Below are 12,139 nucleotides of genomic sequence, written 5' to 3' on the forward strand. Positions count from 1 at the left end.
GAAAAGCCAAAAACTATGGTTTATATCATTAAATGAAGATATAGCATAAAGATGCTTTGTATTTGGGTTCTATTGTTCGCTAGTGAACAGTGCAATGAAAACGTGATTCTAATTGGCTAAAAGTGGTCTTACATTTGAAGCTCTTTATTATCCACATTTCTAGACACATATCAGTTTTCTGAAATTTTGGCACTTTTTGAACATATTGTTTGCATTTTTTAATTCTTTTATTACAAATTTGAGTGAAATAGAGGGTACATATAATAATTATCCAATTTTTAAAATGTTCTGCGTAGTTAAACTGGATGTTTGTTTTCAAATTACTTTATTAATTATGAACTATCAAAAGATTATTATTAAGATGAAAGAGTATTTTATGCCAGCGATTACCGTCTACATGTCTGCGTAGGCATCATAGTCCGGTATTAGTATGTAAAGATGACAACAGTCTTCAAAAACATCAAGCAAAATGCAGTTACTTTTTGCTCGTAAATAAGGTCACGACAAGCTTGGTGATTCTAGACTATAGCCATTCAGAACATCCGGGATTTGTTCATGTGCATTGACATAAATCCCTTGAAACCCGACCTTCACACACATTCATTGTTTCAAGAATGAATTTCGGAATTTATTTTAAAGAAAGTTTAAATATAAATCTGTTACAAAGATCAAAGTCATTGATATCTTGTTATTCTTTTTTTTGTTTCTATGTTAAAAGTGAAACGCTAGATGCACGAAAAAAATACTCGTGGAATATTATGTCAAGAACAACGAAGGGCGCGCACATACTATTACGAAGAAAATAAAAATAAAAGCCTGTACTTGTAGAGTTATGAGTTGTACTAATATACACAACTGAACGAATGACACTGAACTGAAGTAAACATATCAAACCACGTGAATACAATATATATATATAGCGCCAATGATAAAACAGTAAAGGTATCAGAAAGTATCACAATCGAGATATGTTTATCTAAACTCAAAGTAAAAATTAAAATATATGACGTACAAAAATACGTATATATGCCCGAAACTAACTACAACAGTACATGTAGAAACCATTGATGGAAGGGTTATTTCATAAATGAATTTAAATTGGCAGTAGGTAATTAAAATTTTTTTAAGTTTTTGACACAATTTTTATGTTTTGATTTCAATAACCTTTATAAAGATTAGTGCATCCTTATTAAGGAGATCAAATTATTTGTGTTTTGAAAATAACCAGAAAATAATTCACTTGTAAATCGTAAATTATATTATTAGTGACCTTGAACCGGAACATATTCTGCCTGTACCTTGGATTTCACTGTTATCTGAAATTTAATTTAAATATAATTGTGTAAATGATTTTCTTTGTTAATAGTAAGTTTTAAAACTATTCTCCATAAAATCAATCTGTTTTTAACAAACAAAATTAGCTTTGCTGTCTCAGTTAAGCTTGAATCTGTGTGTGTGTCAGTTTAATATTGTAACAGATAATAATGTTTATCTATATAAATATAATAGTACTGTCTGTTGTATGTCCATGTAACTACCTCGCAGGGTGTGGATGAATCTTCACCAAAATTGGTACGGATGTTCATTAGGTCCATGCGGAGGAACATACAAATTTTCAATTTTGCGTTTCGCTGTTTTTTATGTGCGTTATTGCGTTTTTTACCAATACTTCGCAGGGAGTGTATAGATTTTCACCAAAATTGGTATGATTTTAATTTTGTGTTTTTTATGGGCGTTTTTACCACTAATTTCTTCCCTATTGATGGATCTTCATCAACTTTGGCATTAAGATTTGTTGGGTCCATGCAGAGAAACGTGCAAACTTGCAGTTTCACATTTTGTGTTTTGCAGTTTTTATAAGCGTTTTTTACAATTACATATAAGGGAAGCAACTTTTCATTTCCTAAAATAACCTTTCATTAATCATGAATTTACATAACTTCTGTCCAAGGTACGCGTACTTCAACAAGTATAACAATAGTTTTTATAGACATAACCTCTGAACCTGATAAAGACATCCACACCTGTCGAAAGCGCTAAAGTTTAATTTTTTTCTGAGATTTCCCAGTCTTTTTTGAACTTATGTGTTTTCAGCATTATAAAATAGGATAATTGTGCATTTCAGTTAAAATTACTTGAAAAACAATTGAACAATCGATTTGACTTTTGAGAATTTAAGATTTTAAACTGCTACAACTGTACCTAATTTTATGACTTATGTGCCCTATATAACATCATAATCATGCACGGTTACAGTGAAAATTTACAGCATAAGTAGCACGTTATGGGAGTTTGTAATCTGAAAAATAAAGTGATTACTCATTGCTGTAAATGTATCCAAAATGTGACAGTACGAAAATATTTGATAGGGAGGACCAATAATGTCGATTTTGACCACGCGGGGGATTTGGATGCGGAAGGCCAACACTCGATCTAGACTGTGTGAAAGTATTGAATGTGGACATGAACGTCGAGAGCCAGCACGGGCCCCGGGGCAAACATCCTCGCCAGGCCCCCCTTTCTCTCTCTCTCTTTTTTAACATTTTCAAGAATTTATTAAAAAGAAGATCCTAAATTTTGGCAGCAACGAGCTCATAAATCAGACAAAATCATAGCAGCAGCCGTTTTTACCTCACAGTATAAGCGTAAAAACGTTAATAAAGTAACAACAAATATCTATTAAATCTATAAATTAACAAATACATATTGTCACGTCTCTAGTCGTTTGTTAATTTTCCGTAAAAAATGCTTTCCGAAGAAACTTTAGCGATACAAGTCCTTTTTTAAATAAAACTGGTTTATTCTTTCTGAATACAACTTTGCAATACACTTAATTTCCACAGTCACGCTATAACTTAAACAAACCCTATGTTTCACAACAAACGAACGATTCACGCGCTTGGCTCAATTGTCGTCTGTATCTCTGTCTGCAATTCAACTACATTGTTGCCGTCACTTTTTGGCGGCTTATATACAAGAATACTGCATATCTAGTAAACACTCAGACGTCACGAAGGGACACGAACGTTCTAGAAGCTCATGACGTGTTACCAGCGTCACGTGACTTCCGCTGTCGTAACAATATTAATTATTACTCAAATTATTATTTCAGTCGTTCTTAATGTATCAAGCCTCTATATGCAAAGATAAGCCAAAAACTACGGATTTTATCATTAAATGAAGTTATAGCCTAAAGATGCTTTGCGGGGTTTACCGCATAACCAGGTTTCATTCGCCAGGGCCCCTGTCAGCGAGCCTGAATCTGGAGGATCAATATTCTCAACCTAAACCTTGTGAGAGTATTGGATGTAGACGGCCAACACTCTCGATCTGGACTGTGTGAAAGTGTTGAATGTGGAGAACCAATATTCTCAACCTAAACCTTTCGAGAGTATTGGATGTGGAGGGCCCGTACTTTCTTTACAGACCGATTATTTATTTATTTTGTTTCGGCTTGGCGTGCTCTAAATAAAAATTATATTGGCATCATTGTATTGTGAAAAACTAAAAATGTCTAATTATTTTTTTAAATATTCTTATTCTTTGGTAAACATCTAAGCCACTTATATTATAATACCAATGAAAGTAACAGGTATTTCCAAAACATTTGATTTATAGCTGAAATCACTTATGTTTTGTTAATTCAGCCGCCATAAAGCGCTATATTTTCATATTTTGTTTTCAATGAAATAATAATTATAAAAATCTATTCCACTTATAGTTGTAATTCTTACACCTAAGGAATCGTATTATTCTTTAATAAGTATGTTATTTCTTGACTAAAATACTGTATGTGTAAAATTATGAATAACTTTTAATATCATTTGATCACAAGAGACCTCAGATCGTCTGAAACACAAAACTTGTCCATGTAATACAGACTCATCGAACGTCCTTGTAATTTTTTTCGTTGAAACAAATTGTTGTGGTTTGGTTTTGTTAATTCCAGATTTTTTATTAATCAAAGCATAATTATTTTAAAAGGAGTACTTTAATTTATTATAGGTAATTATACAGTTAGTTACGTTACAAGATATTCAGGTTTCAAAAGTAAATTCTCTGCATCCATATACGCACAAGCATTTATGGTTTTGAAAATTTGTTTGCAGGGTAGAGAAAATATTCGCGATTTCCAAAATCTCCCCAACCTATTTAGAAATAGGTGTTAGAGGAAGATATTCTTCACCACATGATTCTATTGTAAGTTTGTTCAGAAGCCTGTGTATATATGCCTTGATGGATCAGCGATAAGTTCGCGGACTTAAAACATTAATATCCGCACTAGAAAAAAGCTTAGGTAGCCAGTCCATTGCTCTAAAAGGAACTAAGAAACATCATAAATCTGCGGATGCACATTACGTAAAAATGGGTTTCTTGATTATCTAGAGAAAGAGGATATTGGAATATTTACACTTCCAAGCACCAATAAAAAAGCTATGAACTTTGCTAAAACACGTGAATCGTTCGGCTTATGTTAAACTTGTATAAAGAATACAAATAATATGTTGTATAACTTGGACGGGTATACGATTTAGTTATTATCTTCAAAATTTATTTAGAATAACTCATTTATTATATAAGCTACTAAATATATATATATATATATCGGTTGAATTTGCGTAATTCTAAAGTTTATATTTTCCGAATTACTTGTTTTAAAGTATTTTTTCTTTAAATGTGTTAGAAGTCTAATTCCAGCCGGTATAAGAATTAAACACAATTTAAAAAAAAAAGTAAACCTTTTTTTTTTTTTTGCGAAATTAATTTTGTGATCGTATAGTACAAAGAAAATTTATATAAATGTATAAAATAAGAAATTTCTTTATTAATTTAAACTAATCGTGAAACTTGGAATTTGCAGTTTCCAAACATTTACTGTAGAAATTACTAGAGAAATACAGTGGGAAAAAAATTATTACATCATCTGTAATTTTTACGAGATTGTGCATTGTAAAAGTGTCAGAACTAGTGCAAAACGGTTATGGACATTGTGTGTTGTAAGCTTACTCACATTTCAGTCACCCAAACACATGTATGCACATTTATTAACAAACCAACTGTGATAAACGTATTACAGCAGTTGATCAACAAATACGTGACAAATACAAAAATGTAATCTGGGTAAGAAAATTTACATTTATAGATAACGTCACTAGTGTAATTGACAAAAAGTGGTTACGGTCTTTTTTTTTTGTTTGTTTGTTTTTTGTTTTAATATTTGGTTGGGTCTCTTGCGTTGATAACTACTTGACATCGCCGTGACGTAGAGTGTACGAAAGACTGAATGTAGGCAGGAGAGAGTTTATGATGTCACATGAGAATTAGGGCTTCCAGCAGTTCCAAGGAACTTTTCAGTTTTTACTCTTGTATTTGGCTACCCGTTATCTTCTAGCAGTTTTCGACAGGGTTGAGACCTCCCTTCAAAGATAGTCCTTCATCTGAAGTAATAAGATAAAAAATATATATATACACGTTTTTAAATACATGTAAAGTGAAATTTCCTCTTTATTTCACGTCTACTGCATAGAGTACATGAATATTACCAACCTTTTTAGCCCTGTGGCATGGAGCAGAGTCATCCTGGAATGTGTACTGGTCAGCTCCACCGAAGTGATCCCAATTAGCTGGCTTTAAGAGGGACTCGAGGATCTCGATGTACTTGTTGGCATTGACAGTGTCTCTCACAAAACGTAGGTGTCCTACACTCTGACCTGAGATGCATCCCCATAGCATCTGACCCTGCGGGTGCTTCACAGTTGCATTTAAACACATTGACGTTATACAAAGTGCTTCCCATCAGACTCGTGCAGGATGAACTTTGATTCGTTTGAAAATATTACTTTGCTCCTCATTGCTTCACTCCAGTTAACATGGCCCAGTAGAGGCTCATATTTCTTATATTGTCGGTGAGGAGTGGTTTCTTTCTTGGTCATCTTGCTGAGAGACCGGTTGGACACAGGCAAGACCGGATGGTATACATGGTAACATTGACCCCTAAAGTTTCCTACCGTGCTACTTTGAGATCTGTGGACGATAGTCGATGATTCTACAAGTTCATGCATTTCAGAACATGATCGTCAGCTGCGTAGAAGCTTTCTTCCTACCCCTTCCTTTCCGCTGCTTGACACAGCCAGTCTGTGTATATCTCTGCACCCAGCGGCTAACATTAGACTGTTTAAATTTATTACTTATAGCAATCTGCCTGTGGAAAGTCCTTCTTTGCTCAAAGAAACAATTATTGGTTGTGTGTTTTTTTCGTGGAGATAAACTCGCAACCCTTGGCCAAGGTTGTATCACACGCTGTAGCAGATAGGCTTCTGAACTGAATCTCAGTAGGAACCTCTATTTATAGCCAAAAAACCAGCTGGTGAAATTCCCAGACAGCCTATAAAGCTGTTGATATAATAATTGGAGAGTATTGCATCATCCACGAAACACATGTGCACCTACATGCATTCAGGCTCAAAACGAACGATGATTCCGAAGAAAAATGTGAAACATTTGGCTGCTGCGATAAAGTTTTCTACCACATCCATAAAAAACAGTGTAAAATTTATTTTCTAGAGTATCTAGGGTACCTTCACACTTAACAACGTTTCGGCCGTAAGCTCTTGGAATTGTTTTTAGAGGGTTTTGTAATTACTTATTCCGTTCTTTAAATCCCCAAGTGGCTCAGTGGTAAGTCACTGATAGCCCATGAGTAAATATAATTATTGTTTGCGTATAAAGACATTGAGTACGTCATATTAAAACAACATTGGAGCGTCATAATTTCACCACATCCGGTCATGATCTTACTTCCTGAAAATAGCCCTGTAGTGTACTTCCATTGCAAAAGGCTTATCGTAAGGCTGTTATGCCCAAAACAAACTATACTTCACTGCTGGCTTTTTATAATCCATCTAGTGTTTGAAGACGACGATTTCTCAGCCCTTGTTTGAATAGTGATTGGACAGAAATCGATAGATTCTACGTTCATCGACTGGTATGCCGTAGTATGGAATTGTATAATTGTCAGTTTCATTCTCGAGCTACTTGAGGTATGCAACGGTTGAGCGGTCTATATCAGTTGTGGTTGTCACGTGGCTTGATGATTTGCATATTCAAATATTTTGGTATAATGTACTTAACGCTATGTAGAGATAAGATATAAAAATATAGACTTTTAAATACTGTGACGATGTAACTTCAATAGTTCATTACTTATATAATTACATTTGACTGATAGAGCTCAGAACATAGATATTTAAAATACAAAAAAGTAAGAGAACTGCAAATGTTTTGTGATTGCAATACTTTGATTCATCAGTTGGGTACCTTCACACGTTTGAGTTGCAAGCTCTTGGAATTGTTTTATAAATATTTACTCCTTATTTTAAGACCCAGGTGGCTCAGTGGTAAGTCACTGATAGCCCATTGTGTAACTTTGTACTTAACAACAAACATACATATCATACTTTATTATAAGTTCAATTTGAGCAAAACTTATTACATGTCCGACTAAGATAAGGTACTGTGCAAAAGTGTTAGGACAAAGCCAAAAATTACATTTCAGGCTACTTTTAAAGAACAATGGGAGGTAAATCACAGGTGAAACATCAAAATTTTAATAATCTTCATACTTAATACAACAGAAACTTAGTGGAAGTGCTTAAGTTTAGCAAACAGTTAATATTTTATGTGTTCCCCCTTTTGCTTTAATAACTGCATACAGTCTTTCAAACATCGTTGCAACATATTTAATCAAAGTGTCCCTTGGGATTTTACACCAAATGTCTCTAATACATTCCCATAAAGTTTCTTTGGAAGTAACTTTTGATTTGTCAAGTTTTTGATCTATCAAATTCTAGATCTGCTCAATTGGGTTGAGATCAGGGCTCTGTGGGGGGCCATTGCATTATTTGAATGACTCCAGCAGCTTCTTTCTTAGCTAAGCAATTTTTGCACTGGATGGATTAGTGTTTGGGGTCATTATGTTCTTGGTAGTAGAATTCTTTGCCAATAATACACAAACCACTGGGTATACCATGACGGATCAATATTTGATGGTACTTGCGCCAGTCCATTATCAATCTATTTTGCAAATATCTCCTGTCGCCTCAGCAGAAGAACATCCCCAAACCATCACACTGTCTTCCCCATGCTTCATGGTAGGTGCTATGCATTGAGGTAAGTATCTTTCACCTTTTTTCCGCCGGATGTACAACCTACGCTATGAACTAAATATTTCAAAATTGGATTCATTCGTCGTAACACCCTTTTTCAAACATCAACAATCCAGTTTTATACTTTTTAGCAAATTTCAGTCTCTTGACAATATTCGGAGATCGAAGTAAAGGTTCTTTAGCTGCTACAGGACCAAATATTCCATTCTCGTTGAGTTTTTTTGATACTGTACATCTGGAAATTTTTCTGTTATTTAGTATATGGTCGTTTATCTTATGCTTGAGATCAGTGGCAGTCTTCCTTTTGTCCCGAAGGCTTCATAAACGACAGTACTTAACATCAGTATCATTGAGTTTAGATGTTCTGCCTCTTCCTTCCCTATTTTCAAATTTACATATCTTGGTCTCACGATCTAGGGTATACTTGACAATTTTTTAGGGAGCATTTCAAGTCTGCATAACGTAAAGCTTTTATGCGAACCCTCTGCTCTACTGACGATTCTCTACGCTTTTTGGGCCGTGGTATGACAACAAAACTTAATATATAGTGTTAAACACTGTTTTTATCAATTTTTATTTGTGGAATGCTACTAAATTTATTTCTTCTAGCATATACGGAACCATATGCTAGCTTCATTCTGTATAGTTAAGACACTGCATGGAGTACCATGACAGTTATTTCAGACCCTAAATTTGACCAGTATATTCATTCAAGCAGAACCCTTATGACATGCCCTTGGTATAAGTATATGGGAATTCTAAAGAATGATGAGTATTCTCACCCTGGCACATTCAATTATCAACAGGGATCAGTGAAGCAATACCATAGTGTTGAAATTTACATTCTATAATGGCATGGAAGAATTAGCCCTTTAAAATGAAAATAATGATAAAATATTATCTTATCCTAACACTTTTGCACAGTACTGTAGATACAGGTTTTTATTTGAGCGGGGTTATAAAATCGTTATATTCTTTATATTAAGTAAGATAATTTGTTTATCTTTGCAGAAATTCTAAGCAATCCAGAAAATACTTCTTAAAAAACAAAAAGACGTCAATGCTTTACATACTCTACATTGAACCTAGTAAGACAAAGTACATCTAACAAAATAACCTGCATCAAAGAAATTTTTAACTTTTAGTTTAAAATGTGTTGGAGAAAAGTGCTACAAATTCAAGTTTTGATTTTTCTTGATTTTGTAAAATATATTATGTTTGTTCGACTTTGAAACCTTTGACAAAGACGTTAAATTTGTCTTGTATTATTCCCCAAAAGTAGTTTTGTGTTTGTGAGAAATGCAAGAAGTGAATAAATAAATTATTATTCAGGAAATTTTAATAAGCAATTAATATCAAGAAATATATTACCCAAAGAAAACAACATTCTCTGAGAGATAATATATCGAAGAATTAACAACAAAAAGAGAGCTTTAGAGGAACCAAAAGAATGCAATGTGGGATATAAAAATATAACTAATAATACGCCGTCTTTATATTCCACGAAACAGCAACAGATAGAAGGTAAGCTAGAATTCGCTGTAATTTTCTTTTTATTTATTATTTTGCTATTCTCCCTATTAAATTCATAATATTTGTATAAATGTAATTACTCGATTCTCAGCATAAAGAATAGTAAGAAACTCATCATGTTATTTATGTAAAGCAAGTTATTTTAGGTTTTAATAAAATTGAAATTCTTATATTTTTGTTTGTTTGTTTCAGATATTTACATAAAGTTACACTAAGGCTGTCTACGCTAGCCCTTTCTAATTGATAACTGATATACTAGTCAACATATACACCGCTAACTCCTGGAATATAATAGTGGTGTTTAATCGTCACTCTTATAACATACCCACAGTCCCAAGGTGTGAAGAGTATTTGTGTGTATTTAATAACGGAAACGCAAACCATACACTCTCATATCTACAAGCTACTAAATGCTTGCATGCGAGCTAATTTATTACAAAAGTGCGATGCACTCTGTTCCTCAAATTCACATAAATAGGTTTTGATTTCTTGAAGTTTCATTATTATAAAGAACTATCGTAACCTTTACGCCAAAACGATATTTTCCCACGTACGTCTTTGTTTTACAAACAATATTCGATTCTACTTGACTCTAACTTGGACATTAGGACTGTTACTTATCTGGAGATATCTTTCGTGACAATCAAGTAAGTGGAAGCCAGGAGTGATCACGTGACTTATACCTGTCCCGTTTTGCTATACAGAAGGAAATACGTTTGTTCTCATCACATTAAGCATACGGATAATCAAGTAAGTAAGCCGAGACTGCAGTTTATGTAAATTTAAGAAAAATGGAGAGTCATCATCACTGGCTGTTGATTTTTGTCTCCTCAATAGGTAAGTTAACCATTTGTTTACACTTGATTAACGTACAAAAACTAATCAAATCCGTATCTGTGTATACAATTATAATATTCATTTGTACACATCTGTACTTATTAGTACATTACATCTTCTTAAACACCTATATTTGTTAGAAAATTGTATTCTTGCACAAATCTATACTTGTTATTGCATTGAATTCTTGAACACGCCTTAGTACACTGTATCCTTGTACACATCGTTGCTTGCTAGTACATTGGACTGTACTTGCTTACTACCTTGGTTCTTTGTACATATGTGAACTTGCAAGTATATCGTCTATTGCACACAGCTTTACTGGTTAGTAAATTTTCTCCTTGTACACATCTGAACTTATTAGTACGTTGTCCCCTTCTACACAGCTGTACTTCTTAGTAAATTGTCTTGTTGTACACATGTGTATTTTTAATACATTTGCTCCATACACGCATTTGTACTTGTAAGAGCTTTATTTCTTTGTACACATATGTAGTTTTAGTACATAATCTCCATGCCACATGTGTACTTGTAAGTACATCGTCTCCTTTCACACAGATTTACTTATTAGTACTTCCTTTCTCTGTACTCATCTATACTTTTTAGTACATCGTACTCCTTTAAATATTTAAACCTCATAGAAGATGGCCAGGTGGTTAAGGTACTCGACTCGCAATCTGAGGGTCGCGGGTTCGAATCCCCGTCACACCAAACATGATCGCCATTTCAGCCGTTACAATGTGACGGTCAATCACACTATTCGTTGGTAAAAGAGTAGCCCAAGAGTTGGCGGTGGGTGATGATGACTAGCTGCCTTCCCTCTACTCTTACACTGCTAAATTAGGGACGGCTAGTGCAGATAGCTACACGAGGGTGTGGATGGGCAGGATTATTTACAGTAGGTGCCTGTGACTTGTTGGAGATAAATTCCAACAATAAACGGACAGCACACAATCCAATTGCTTTAAAATAATATATTGTTACGTCTCCGTTTGTTAATTAACTTTCCGTAACTTCGTTCCGACGAAACTTTAGCGACACAAGTCCTTACCTTGCAGTCACAGGGTATTGTTGAAGTTAACGTTCGTTCGTTATAGTGTTTGTTTTAGCGCGAATATTGAAATTAAGTGTATCGTAAAGTTGTATTCGGAAAGAATAAACCAGTTTTATTAGTGAGTAATTGAACCGGAAGGCACGTGACACTGGTAACACGTAATGAGTATCTCGAACGTTCCTGAAGGCTCGAGTGTTTGCCAGACGCTCTCTATTTTGTATATATTGTTGCGTCATCTGGTGACTGGTGTGGCGCCACCTATTTTCTAGAACTATCCTGTACCTTGGCGAATGCTCTAGTATTTACTAGATATAGGGTAGTCTGGTATATAAAAGAGGGTGACAACGTGACGGGACGATAATGTGTGTGTAGATCTGTCGTAACACTGCCCCTTCCTTAGTATTGTTCGTCCCGAACAATAACCATTTACATTAACCCAATAGATAATTAACAATTACTTGAAGAAATGTACATAATTTACAAACACAAAATTAAAATTCAACAAAGTCTCTTCCTCCATACTGGTCTCCATCTCGTTGGCTTCTGATTC

The 12,139-nt window shown here is 34.2% G+C and overlaps 1 long non-coding RNA gene across 1 annotated transcript in view; it reads right to left on the minus strand.

The window, feature by feature from the left end:
* Nucleotides 1-5,000: 5,000 nt before the first annotated feature.
* LOC111089906 overlaps nt 5,001-12,139 on the minus strand; it is a 16,443-nt gene continuing 9,304 nt past the window's right edge. Inside the window, exons 2-3 of the long non-coding RNA XR_002614059.1 lie at nt 5,548-6,081; nt 5,001-5,438 (exon numbers count right to left, since the gene is read on the minus strand). This is a non-coding gene — a long non-coding RNA (uncharacterized LOC111089906). The remainder of the gene's footprint in view (nt 5,439-5,547; nt 6,082-12,139) is intronic.

This window comes from Limulus polyphemus, unplaced genomic scaffold (assembly GCF_000517525.1).
Source record: "Limulus polyphemus unplaced genomic scaffold, Limulus_polyphemus-2.1.2 Scaffold7810, whole genome shotgun sequence".
NCBI lineage: Eukaryota > Metazoa > Arthropoda > Merostomata > Xiphosura > Limulidae > Limulus > Limulus polyphemus.